The sequence below is a fragment of the Chiloscyllium plagiosum genome, unplaced genomic scaffold (assembly GCF_037043375.1).
Source record: "Chiloscyllium plagiosum isolate Xiang-an unplaced genomic scaffold, Cpla_swu_hap1 HiC_scaffold_15, whole genome shotgun sequence".
NCBI classification, from domain to species: Eukaryota; Metazoa; Chordata; class Chondrichthyes; order Orectolobiformes; family Hemiscylliidae; genus Chiloscyllium; species Chiloscyllium plagiosum.
The window spans coordinates 29,591,713-29,604,206 of NW_028270153.1; the positions used below are offsets into that span (position 1 = coordinate 29,591,713).

The window sequence follows — 12,494 nt, forward strand, 5'->3', positions numbered from 1 at the left end:
ATCTGATCAGATGAGCCACTCAACAATGACTTGACAATGGCAAATCTATCCCTGTAAAGGTTTTAATCTGTAGCTTCCGGGATGTGTGTCCTGGAAGGTTTCAACATTGATTCATGATATCAGGTCAAATATTGGAAAGGAAACCACCTGCTAAATACTGCCTACTGCTGTCAGGGTAATAAAGGGTCACTGGACTCAAAACATTAACTCAGCTTCTCTCTACAGATGCAGTCAGACCTGATGAGTTCCTCCAGCACTTTGTGTTATAAAATCATTGCTTTTGAAATTAACTCATGGGATGTGGGTATCTCCTATCAGCATTTATTTCCTAAGACTCATTGCAAAGATTGTGGTAAGCCACTTTCTTGAATCACTGTTGTCCATGCATTGTTGGCACAGGCACAATGCAGTTATAATACAAAATTTTGATCAAGTAATAACAAATGAATGGCAATATATTTCGAAACCATGGTGGCATGTATCTTGGAGGGAAATGTGCAAAAAGTGCCAATATTGCCAGGTCCCTTGTTCTTCTAGGTGGCAGAGTGCTCATATATGGAAGATTATATTGCAGAAGCCTTAGCAAATGGCTAGACAGCATGTTGTCAATGGTATACACTGCTGCCCGATGGTGATGGGAGCAAATATTTGAGGTAGTGAATGGGATGTCATGATTATTACTGCAGTTGTAGTTGGCTGGCAAGAATAGAGTATTCCAGCGAACTTAAATTTGACTTTGATCTTGTTAATGAGAAAACATGTCGGGAGGAGCAGGAGTTGACTTACATACTGCAGAATACTTTGCATCTGACCTGCCCTTGTATTTATCTACCTTGTCCAGTTACAATTCTAGTCAACGTACCATATATACTCCGATAAAAGTCAAATTTTTAGACTATTTTTAAAGGTTCAATTTATAGGGTCGACTATTACACGTGTACTAGCTTTGAGGGGTTCAAATTCATGCTGCAGTTCGAAATATTGTATTGTTAGCAGAAGTTAATTTGATTGCTCAACTCATCCCAGGTAAAGAAGAAAAATACAATGAATTCCAGGAAAGGTAATTACTTGATAAAAGAAAGAAAAACAAGAATGAATTACTAGTAGGAAATTTTCTTTATACTTACCAGTATGAAAATAGCACTGTCATGGCCTGGTATGATGGCACACTTTAAATGAAACATCTATTAAATTTCAGGCCAACTTTCAGGCCAAATTCTGCTATTTCCCTCCCATTTACTTGCGCATGTAATGAATCTCAGCATTAACAAATGTATCAAAGAATTAAAGATATATGTAGCTAATATATCTGATGTTTATTCAGATATAATGGCACAATTAAAATGATTAACTTTTTAACAATATTAACTTTTGGATATATAGTGAACAAAGTACAATAAGTACTGATAGACGTAGTACCGGCCTGAATGAATGAATCAATCAAAACGTTTTGTAGTAAACCAAGTGGACTAAGTAGAGTTATAAATGAACGAATGAATCAAGATGCAATTTAGTAAACAAACAGCGATGAGTAGAATTACCGGTTTGAATGAATGCGATTTTGTTTATGTGTGTTAATGGGAATGTGCAGTTTCCTTTGTAAGAGGTTTATAATGCAATTTGTAGGGTCATCTTTTACACAAGATAAATGAAAAATACAAGATTTTTTGTTGTGGTTCTGTTCGCCGAGCTGAAAATTTTTGTTGCAAACGTTTTTGTTGCAAGATATTTTGGCCAAAAATAAGGGGTCAACTTTTACATGGGATTGATTTTTACACAAGTATATACAGTAACTCCAGAATATTGATGGTGTGGAATCCAGCAATTCTAATCTCATTGAAAGTCAACATAATATTAGGTTAGACTTTCTCTTTTTATATGATTAAGGAAAAGAAAACTTAACTTTGTTAAGTAACTGCATCAGCAAGAAATATTAGAACTTTTGCCATAATCTTTAGTCTTTTCAAAGTTCAGTACAGATATGAATTTAATAAGATCTGTCAGACAACTTGAATAAATGAGAACAGAATAAAGACAGCATTAACAAATCATTCAATCAATCAGTACACATTTATTCTCCTTAAGGGATTACATTATACCACTCACATGCTAACTTTAAATGGTTGCTAAAAATGTGCAAAATGGGAGCCACATATAATGCAAGTTGAACCCTAATTTTGTGCTGCCTGCTTATTTGAACTATTGCTTCATGTAGACAGTATTGTTATGATACCACTTAGTGGGGAGGTGCATTGTGACTAAAGCAAGTAGTGTGGGTTACACAGGAAGTGAATCAGCCTGGGAAATGATGAAGAATGGTACAATATAGAAGAGAATGGATTGTAAGGTTTTCAGACACTGCACTGAAGTCTTGGCAGAGAATAGAAAGCTAGAGCAATCTTCTATGATGGCACAGCACTCTTCAGACGTACACTCAAAAGGTAATGGAAGGTCAACTTCCAAAGGCCTGGAATGCAGTGCCACAAGAGGATAAGTAACTTGATATGAATGGTCTTCAAATACCTTATGTATCAACTACAGCATTGACCACAGATTTCAGTGGAAATAACTTCAGTGTTCAGAAAATGATTTTTCATGTGGCAAATTAGCCACAAAACACTTGAAAAGTACTGATGTGACAACAGAACCTCTAAATTCCCATCTCACACCATTCATCCTTTCATGTGATCCCTCGAATATATCTATCCTATTCCTTTCCCTTCTCACATCATCCTCTTCCAAACCATCATATGCCACCTTATTCCCATCTCCCATTCCACCTTACATACCATCTCGTCCCTAATTCCACATTCCACAGGTCAACCCAGTCCCTCTTCTATTTTCCTTGTGCCAACCCTCTCCATCCCTCCCTCCTGTTTGTCAAAAATAGAATGAGTACTGATAAATATGTGTATATGTATGAAACAAGACAAACTATGATCACAAAACTTCCTCACAAAATTTACAAGAACCTAACACCATTTTCCAACCATGTCCTTAACCTTCATCCCATAGTTAAAAAATAACCTAGTTACTTTCTTCTAAATTTGTCAAACTTCATTATATTGCAAACATATGTCAGAATTCTTTCACATCCAGCCAAGACAAAGCATTCTTCTTGAGCAGCAGGGTCAGTGCCCCAAATTAACTGAAGTGTCATTCACTTTCTATCAAGAATAAAAAAACGTTCTCAAGACACATATTGTAGTAGTATGTTTTGCCGGTGTAAAAAGTGTGCTGCTCACAAATTGTCATATTCTACTCACTTTGAATGACAAAATGTTACTAGTTACATTTGAAAGCCACAAGTTAATTTGTTGATTTCCTTAAAACATTTTGCTACAAGAGATTTCTGACTTTGGCAAGTATACAGCTCTCAGAAGTATTTCACAATCTGCAATGAAATTGAGTTTTGAATTAAGTCATGTCAGCTTTCTCTTCTAAACATGAGGCACATAAAAGAAATTGCATTAATTATAAAAGCCCAGTGGACTTATTTTACTATGAATAAATAAATTACTGATAATAACAGCTAAACCCTATCTGCAGCAGACTTGTCAACATTTTTAGTTTGAAACCTTTTTTTTAGTGTAACCAAATGTGACCATCTGCTTTAAAGGGTGCCCTTCCTTGTGGCTACAAGAACAAATGTTTTGATTGAAAATACATACAAATGCTTCTTAATAAATAAAATGCTCCTCTGAAATAAAAAAAACTCTACATAATGATGATGAATCAATCTCACTACAACATTTAACATCATTTGCCCCCTAATTAACAAAATCCAAATGATTTCTATATAGATTTTAAAAAGGGCTTTGATACGTTTATTGAAATGATACTGTGAATTTTTCCAAGTGGCAGTATTTTGTTGTAATGTTGCATATCTTACTGATTAAAGAAAGTTTCTATTAAAGTTTCTATTGTTAAAGCAATTAACTGAATTTTTTTTAATATAGGAAATCAAGAATAGTTATTGCAGCACTTGAGGAACTACAAATGCTACAGACAACTCAAATATTTTATTGCAATAGTAACAATAAAGATAAGCTAAATTGGGAATTTTGAAAGGGTATAACCATTTCACAGACAGTAAGGAATCACAAAATGACTCAAACTAAATTTATCTTTGAAATATAAACCTAGGGACCACATTAGGTCTATCAGTGCAGAGAAAGAAAGATTAACTTTCAGGTTAGGGTTCCTTCACTGTGTGATGTACATTGCCTGTTTCTCCAGTAGAACTTCAGCATTTACAGTTTTATACTTCTTTCTTTGTGCTGCATTTTCTAAAGTGTAGATATTTTTAAACAGATCACAATTTTTGCTTATTTCTTTGTACAGGTACTTTTTTGATCTATGATCTCATTGCTCTTACAATCAAGCAGATAGAGCAGGTCATCTAATTCTAAACATCAGATAAGCTGCTCCTCTGTAGAAACAACAGACCAGTAATAACTATTTATACCCCTTGAGAGTTACTGGGCAGAACCTAGAGCATAACCTTGTGTATATTTGGAGGACTTAATCAGGCAAGAGTGTAGCTGATGAAAACCTGCCCACTCCCGCCTTCACTCCAACTAATTCTTTGGCAAGAAGGCCTATGGACAATTTTCCTACCCTCCCAACAACTGAGATGCATAAATGCCCAACTAATACTCATATTAGTTGGGTCTCATCTTAAAGTCATTTGTATTAACCCAGTGACAGGTGGTGGGCTCATTGTGTGGGGAGTAGGACAAACAAACTCATTCAGGTTAGTGTGTGGATTCGTGGGGCTTGGGGAATTGTAGGGAATTTGGTTCTTCCTGCATTTTCTGTCAATCACCTTGCTCCCTCCCCACCCTTTGCACCCCAACATTCAACTTCCTCCCAGCATTGTGCATCCCTGGCCTGGGAGCTAGCCACTATTATAGAGTTTGGGTGGATGTCATTATAGCAGCCTCCTTAGCACCACTGTTCTCTGACTGGCTTGGCACCTCAACAGGCTCGTAAGGTGCATCAGTGAAGCAAGATGCAGTGAGCCTTCTAGTTGAGAGTCAACATGGGCTCTCACCAACTCTCCTTACAGCAAAGATCCTGTCACCGCCAAAAGATTCCGCCATCATTTTTCTAAACAGCATGGTTCTGGTCAGAAAATGAGAAAACAAATCTCCGTGCCAAATTATCAGCTTGCTGTCCAACAGAACAAATAACATGTGTAATGGAAGAAAAAAGAGTGATTTATTGTCTTGACTCTGTTCAAGATTGGGATTGGGCAATAGAAGTGAAATAATTTCTAATCTTATTAAACATTCTTTCCACACAAAATGTTAACTTGTATAAAATTGTGAACCAAGAACTGAACACTTACAGAAGGATTTTGTGGAAGAGCACATTAAAATAAATGTCTTCAATTCTGAAATGGACAAAAGAAATAAAAAAATTGTGATTATTTTGATTAATTTTCTTTGAAATATATGGTCACCTTTTAAATAATCATTGTCTATGATGTTTTCAATAATCAATATTAGATAATAATTACAGTAAGGAAGCAGTCTGTTTGGCGAAGCAGTTTTGATATACATAAGCAACAGATCTATGATAGCTTTGTTTCCATCTTCTCTCCAATCATGTAACTAAGATTGTTTTCACTGAGAGGATTTTAAAAGTCGAAAGTTTCTTCCCATTTTCTGTCTGGCATTACTTATTTTTAATCTTACAATAATGTAGCTTCATTGATCCTAAACCTAGGGAAACAGTTGTTTCTATTTTCTTTGTCCAGTCCTCTCAAAATATGTACACTATTTTTATCAAGTTACCTATAATCTTATTTTCTAATAAGATCCATTTCAATCTTTCAAGTTTTTCTTTATTTTAGTATTTCTTCAGAACAGACAAAATTTTAATTAATCTGCACTATCCTCATCCAATGTGTGATGATGCTGCTCCTTAACAAGATTAGGTTATCCTTGGTTTTGTTTCAGGAGATGGTAAAGACACAAACTCTGAAATGACTGGGGTTAATCTACTTAAGAACGATTTCAAGTTTTAAAAAATACACTTGTAAAATGAAAGGGGAGTGGCCAGTTCTCCAACAACACCACATTATAGTCCAACAGTTTATTTGGAAGCACTAGCTTTTGAAGCACTGCTCCTTCATCAAGTGGTTACTTCCAAATAAATCTTTTGGACTGTAACCTGATGTTGCGTGATTTTTAACTTTGCCCACACCAGTGAACATTGGTTCCCCCACATCATGGTCAGTTCTCTCAGCTCAGTTTTTCTCTGGGTTAGTTTGGTTTGGATTTTAGCAGCCAGTTGTGAAGCTGCTAGACCCAAGAGAAGCAGGTCCACGCTGACCCTCCCTCTCTCTGACTTCTCTCCAACAAGATCCTGTGTTTGATTTTATCTTTTTTTGCAAAAGATGGGAATTGTTGTAAAAATTTGGAACAGTATCATAAGTTGGGATAATCTATTGGGTTTTCAGATAGGTTAAGTTATTCGGAATTCTGTTCTTTTTTATTTGTGTTTCATTTGGTAATCTTGTAAACAAATTCTGTTTTGTTTAAAACTAAATGGTTTGACCAGCTGCACCTCCCCTAGAATATCCACTTAACACCTGCTTAAAACAACCAGCAAAGTTAGGGTCTGGGCTACTTTTTTGAAGGGGTCTGGCCTCACCCATAACAATTGCATTAGGATCCTTACTACATTGTGGAGTCCAAAACATCCACAAGACTTTATTACCATTAAATACCAATATTTTATGCAGATTCATGATTTAATCTTGAGTGTTGTAAGCTACATCTCTTGCCATTATTCCAGGAAGTTTATTTAATGGCTTTAATGAAGTCTTACTTTTAATGTTTTGAGCATCTGAACCCAAGTAATTTTATTCATCCATGTTACCAGCTCTTCTACCATTCAAAGTTTAACAAGAGGGCAATCAGTAGAGTGTGTATCTCCACTGCTCAGTTCTAACCCAACATTTTTAGAATTACTCAGCTCTTCTTCAAGGCCTTTCCCTGTTTGGTTGATGTCCTACAAATACAACATTGAAAAAAATGTATTAACATCTTTGATATCAATAGGCAGGTTTCAGAACAATCCATGTCAAACAACCTGCTTTGAAAACTGCTCATAGTTGACAACTGCAACAAATTTCAGTGCAATAGCTACGGCAATCCAAAATGATCAACTTCATACTAAAACAAAAATCCACAACACAGAACAAAAAAAATCAATCTTCCCTGTTTTCTAATGTTAATAGATCTTTAAAAAAGACTTTTAGGAGCAGGAGCCACATCCTCAATGAAAACTGAACAGTTCCTTCTTGGGCCATACATTCTGTGTACCTAGCTTTGCTGAAATCCATCCATTAGTTTTTGAGATACATTGAGGTATTCTGAGATAAACAGACCAACAAGCAGGAATGAAAACATTGCTTCCACTCATCTTCACTTGTGGATGTAATTATTACATTTGCTATTTGTATGCTAATATCACCATGTTAGTAACATCCCCCTTCAGCTTTCTTTCAAACTCAAAAATAGTTAATTATCTATTTTGTTATGATGCGTGTAAAATTGTGAACCATCCTCTCTGGTCTTAATTCCAAATCATAAGAGACAGTGAGCAAAGTGGTCCCAAAACATACCATTGCCAACTTCCAACCATTCTGAGAACTGCCTTAATATTTATGACAGGTCTTACACCTTCTAACTAGATCATGATCTAATTTTCCAACTTCCATCTAATACCATGACATTTAATTATTTCCAATAGTCTTCAATGTGTAAAAGACTTTCTGAAGTCCACGAGCCCCACATTCATTGCCTCTTTTCATACACATACTACCTCTTCAAAGAAGTTCATTTGATTTATCAGGCAGAATTTTCCTTTCTGAAATCAAATTTTAGTTAATTCAACCCATTTTTTTATTATTTTCAGCTATTATTTAATTTTTTTTCCTCTCTACCATCATTGAAGAACTATGTGGCATGTAATATCCAGATTAGTTCCCTCTTTTTTTGCAAATAGCTATTCTATTTCATTGCCAAGTCCAGGTTCAGTACATGCTCACTATTAGATACAGAGTAAAAGTTCTTTTCACATCTCTTCCCTCATTTCCTTAAGATTAGTGAGTGTAGTTCAGTAGGTTCCAGCAATCTGTACCCATAGCTTTTCTCCAATAGTTTCCTTTTATTTATCAAACCATCACTCACCCTGCTTTTCACTAATCTGTCTCTCCCCAGTATTCTTCTCTTTTGTAAAATGTCATTTGTAAAACCTCCAAGGCAGAGGTCACACAACACCAGGTTATAGTCCAACAGGTTTATTTGAAATCACAAGCTTTTGGAGAGCAGCCTCCTAGTCAGGTTAAGTGACAGAGAAGAGCACACAGACACAGAATTTATGAACACAGAGATCAAAAGATCATTCAACCAGTGTGAGTGGTGTCAAATAATAAGTCTCTGCATGTGACCCCAAGTGTAAGATGGTGTGAGTACTGTCAACAGTTGAATTAGAAGTGAAGGGATGACCTATAATTTGATTAAATGAGGCAAAGAGATAATTCCAAAAAACTAACCCTGCCATGGAAACCTCTGCAAGACATGTTAGATCACCAACATGGATACTACCATCATACGTGGGAACACCACCGAGCACAGACACAGTATATACTCATGTGACTCGGTAAATGTTGTCTATCTCATACCCAGCAGGCAAGGATGGCCCGAGGCATGGTATATTGGAGAGACCATGTAGACGCCATGACAACGGATGAATGGACACTGTGCAACAATCGCAGGACAAATGTTCCCTCCCAGTCGGTTAACATTTCAGCAGTCCAGGACATTCAGCACCTGATCTTCGGGTAAGCATCCTCCATGGCAGATTTTGAAGTACACAATGCAGAATCAATGAAACTGATAGCCAAGTTACATATCCATGGAGATAGCCTCAACTGTGATCTTGAGTTCATGTCACGCTGTATATGATGCCACAACACTGTTCTTTATCTTCCTTACTGTCCTGTTTTGACACCATCACCCTAATAAATTGTCATGATCTTTCTACCCTAACTGGTTTGTACAGTTTAAGATTACTTGTTATGGGTTAGACCCTCGGCATGAGACTCTTATTCCTATCATGTTATTCCAGTCATTTGGTCTGTCTCCAGCACCACCTTATTTTTAATTTTTTGTAATTATCTCTACCTCCTTTAATCAGATTATAAGTCATCCCTTTGCTTGTTATTCAGCTGTTGACACTTACACAGTCTGACACTTTTGATCACCTGCACAGACTTATTATTCAACACTCAACTCAAACCAGTTGTATGATCTTATGATCTCTTTTCCCTTTATCTTTCTGCCTATAAATTCTGCATGTGTGCTCTTCTCTGTCACTTCACCTGGTTAGGGGCGATCCTCCGAAAGCTTGCGATTTCAAATAAACTTGTTGGACTGTGACCTGGTGTTGTGTGACTTTAGGTTTTGTTCATTCCCATTCAACCCTGGCACTTCCACTTTATCTGTTTCGTCAAATATGTAGTACTTGTTGTGTTATAGTACCTATTTATTCTTTGCAGCTCATTTTTCTTTTCAACAGTTCAACTAATGTAAAAAAAACTATTTTGTTGATATATTACTGTTTTCTTTTAAACCCATCTCAGATTTTTCTTCTAATATTTTGTTTTCCATGTGGTTTTAAATAAAAACTGTATCCTTCTTTTCTTGTATTTTCTGTTACTTTTAATCAAATCTTTAAATTCCAAGTAGCCATTTCAATTTTAATTTCTAACTTCTTTACTCCAAGTTTCAGAACGTCATTTGTAAAGTGGTTTGTTTTGAAAAGCATGTATTTATTTCATAACTTTATAATCTCCTTTTACATAAAATACTCCAATTGTTGACTTATTGTCTGGAATTCTATTCTGACTTTACATCTTACCTCAGCCAACTCAACTCTCCTCTTTTTAAAATGTGTCTTTTGTGAGGAAGGAATTACTCAATTACTGGGTAATTAAACATTCTGGAACAATAACTAATTCCTACTCATCTCCTCTTCCTTTTCTGTTCAACTTCAGACAACAAGAGTCTGTAGTTCCCAATTATTTAAAAATATTTTAGTTTTGATTTCAAACTACATCAACTCTGAATCGCTTATTTTCTTGAGTAACTGGTCTTCACTGCAGCATGTACTTTCTCCTTCACTAATGCTATGAAGTAATATTAATTTATTGTTTTCCATTACTTCCACTCTATGTATTTGGGCATTAAACTTATTAGCATCTCAACTCTAAACTTGATTTAGATCCTCAAAGTACTGAGATAGGATTAAAATAATACTGCAAAATGAATTTGTCCTGTTTAATATTTTACACTGTTTGTGTAGTTTATCTGGTTTCTCTCATGTTGCACTATTTTAGAATTTTAATGTCAATGCAATGCTATAAACATTAATAATGATCCCGAAACAAATCAAATATAGCTGAAGGTGTTTCTTTCTGGAAAAGACCTATCAAGATAATGTATTTTTTTTTTATTTTTGAACTATTAACATATTGCAGGTACACAACAGATTGTTTCTCTTACAATCAGTAGAAGATAATTAATACCTAACTACAGTTTTAAAAAATATCATATTTAAAAGAGGAGAAAAAAAAGTCAGAAACTTGGAAAACAGAATCATCCAGGCACTATGGTTGGCATGTACAATAAAAATCAAAATTAAGGTTCACTATGAATACCTTACAGAATATAGACAATGAACTACATAAATAGTTCAACAGCTTTAAAATTCATAAATTTGTTTCTCGAACATTACAAGATTATTTTGTATAATTGTTTGGAGTGGATACAAAGTAAACGAGATTGATAATGTTATACCTAACTGTTTCAGGCTAAAACAAATTGGCTGTAGTGAATACTTGTACAATAAGTTAATTTTCCAAGGATTCAAACTTTAAAATTTATGGTTAATATGTATGAAACAAACGTGTTCAAACAATTATCATTATGATACATCGGTTTGCATCAATCTCACAACAATCAACACCCCATTCATAAAATCACAATTATTTAGTTCAACACAAGAATTTTGTATGTTTTACAGTGACTCTGGGTTTTCATATTGTTCTACTCATGAAGAATTCTGATTTGTGAAAAGTTCCAATTGCCTACTCGCAACCCACTCCTGAAGACACATTTTCGTCGGAACAATGGATTATATCAAGGAAGTCTTCTTACATATATAGTTTCAATGAAAAGGGTTAAACGCGTATACAGATGTTAAAGGAAAGTTTATCAGTTTTATACAATGAAATTTTAACATGCCAGCGATCGCAAGTGCAGCATTGACCATCGAATGCTGTAGAAACGTTTTCAAAGTTGATGGCGGAACGCAAGTTAAATTTCATTTTGCATTCATTGATCTGGTAAGGTCTCCAAGACGTCATTTCGTGCCGGTGACGGACGTATGCAAGCTGAGCAAAGATTATTTTAAAGTAGCGAATGCTTTGCAACTCAAATGAAATTTTACAATCCACGACCTCCACGATCATCTGGATTCAAATCTCAGCTTTTAACACGAAATATATTTAATATATTATAATTAAGTCATCTGACTTCCTTCGAGACCCTCCTACTGGAGCTATTATTATTTATAACACAATATGCTACTGCCACCTAACTGAGCTTTTGACTAATTCATGCTTGAATGTTACAACATCCCTGAACGCAAAATACTGTAAAGATATATATTGTAAAAGCAAAAAAGGTAAACTCATGAGTTAGCCGGTATAGATTCTAAAATGAAAACAAAGCTCAGGAGTGAATTAAACAAACGAAGCAAGCAGCGTTTCAGCTTCTGAATGGTATTCACCAGATAAAGAAATCAATTGCAGATAAAAAAATAATAATCTTAACTGCAAAGTCAACTTGGATTTTTTTGATACATTTTAACACATACCTACAATGACCGTTTTATACTAACCTTTCTCCGCGATACAATAAAACTAACTGAAGCAGCACGCACGGAAATGGGTTTGTAACAAAGGAAAGACTGCTGGCAAACTGAAGTGTCAAAAACTACAGAATGAAGCGTTGCAACAAAGTGTCACTCGCCACTGAAACCATCGGGATTGTACAAAAGCGGGATTTTTTGTTGCATTTTAATAAGGGACAACCCAAACGAAGGGAAAATTCGTAAAAGGAAGAAAAGAAAACAAATCAGCCCTGGCATTAAAAAGCCAAGTCAGCAGAAATGAAAGTGCAATACACACAAAAGTAATGCAAAGATTTAGTTGTATTTAAACTTACTCGGTGTGTGTCGGATGCTTCAGATTGTGCCTTGCGGGTGTGTGTGTATGCGATGCAGATTCTGCCAGCTCTCACCCACCCCCCCCACCACCCAGACGCACTGTCGATACAGCTGCAGGGAATTGGATTGTAATCATTCGCGACTGTAGACACCAGGCGTGACTTTTCGCGGGACTCGAAACCCTC

The 12,494-nt window shown here is 35.6% G+C and overlaps 1 protein-coding gene across 4 annotated transcripts in view; it reads right to left on the bottom strand.

Moving 5' to 3' along the window:
• LOC122560172 (DNA (cytosine-5)-methyltransferase 3B) overlaps positions 1 to 12,399 on the bottom strand; it is a 290,151-nt gene extending 277,752 nt beyond the window's left edge. For 3 of the 4 annotated variants that reach the window (XR_015759555.1, XM_087994836.1, XM_043710531.2), the window contains exons 1-2: positions 12,309 to 12,399; positions 5,354 to 5,398 (exon numbers count right to left, since the gene is read on the bottom strand). The gene's annotated coding sequence lies outside the window, so the exon portion shown is untranslated. The remainder of the gene's footprint in view (positions 1 to 5,353; positions 5,399 to 12,308) is intronic. The other variant, XM_043710530.2, reaches the window with a different exon arrangement.
• Between the last annotated feature and the right edge of the window lie 95 nt (positions 12,400 to 12,494).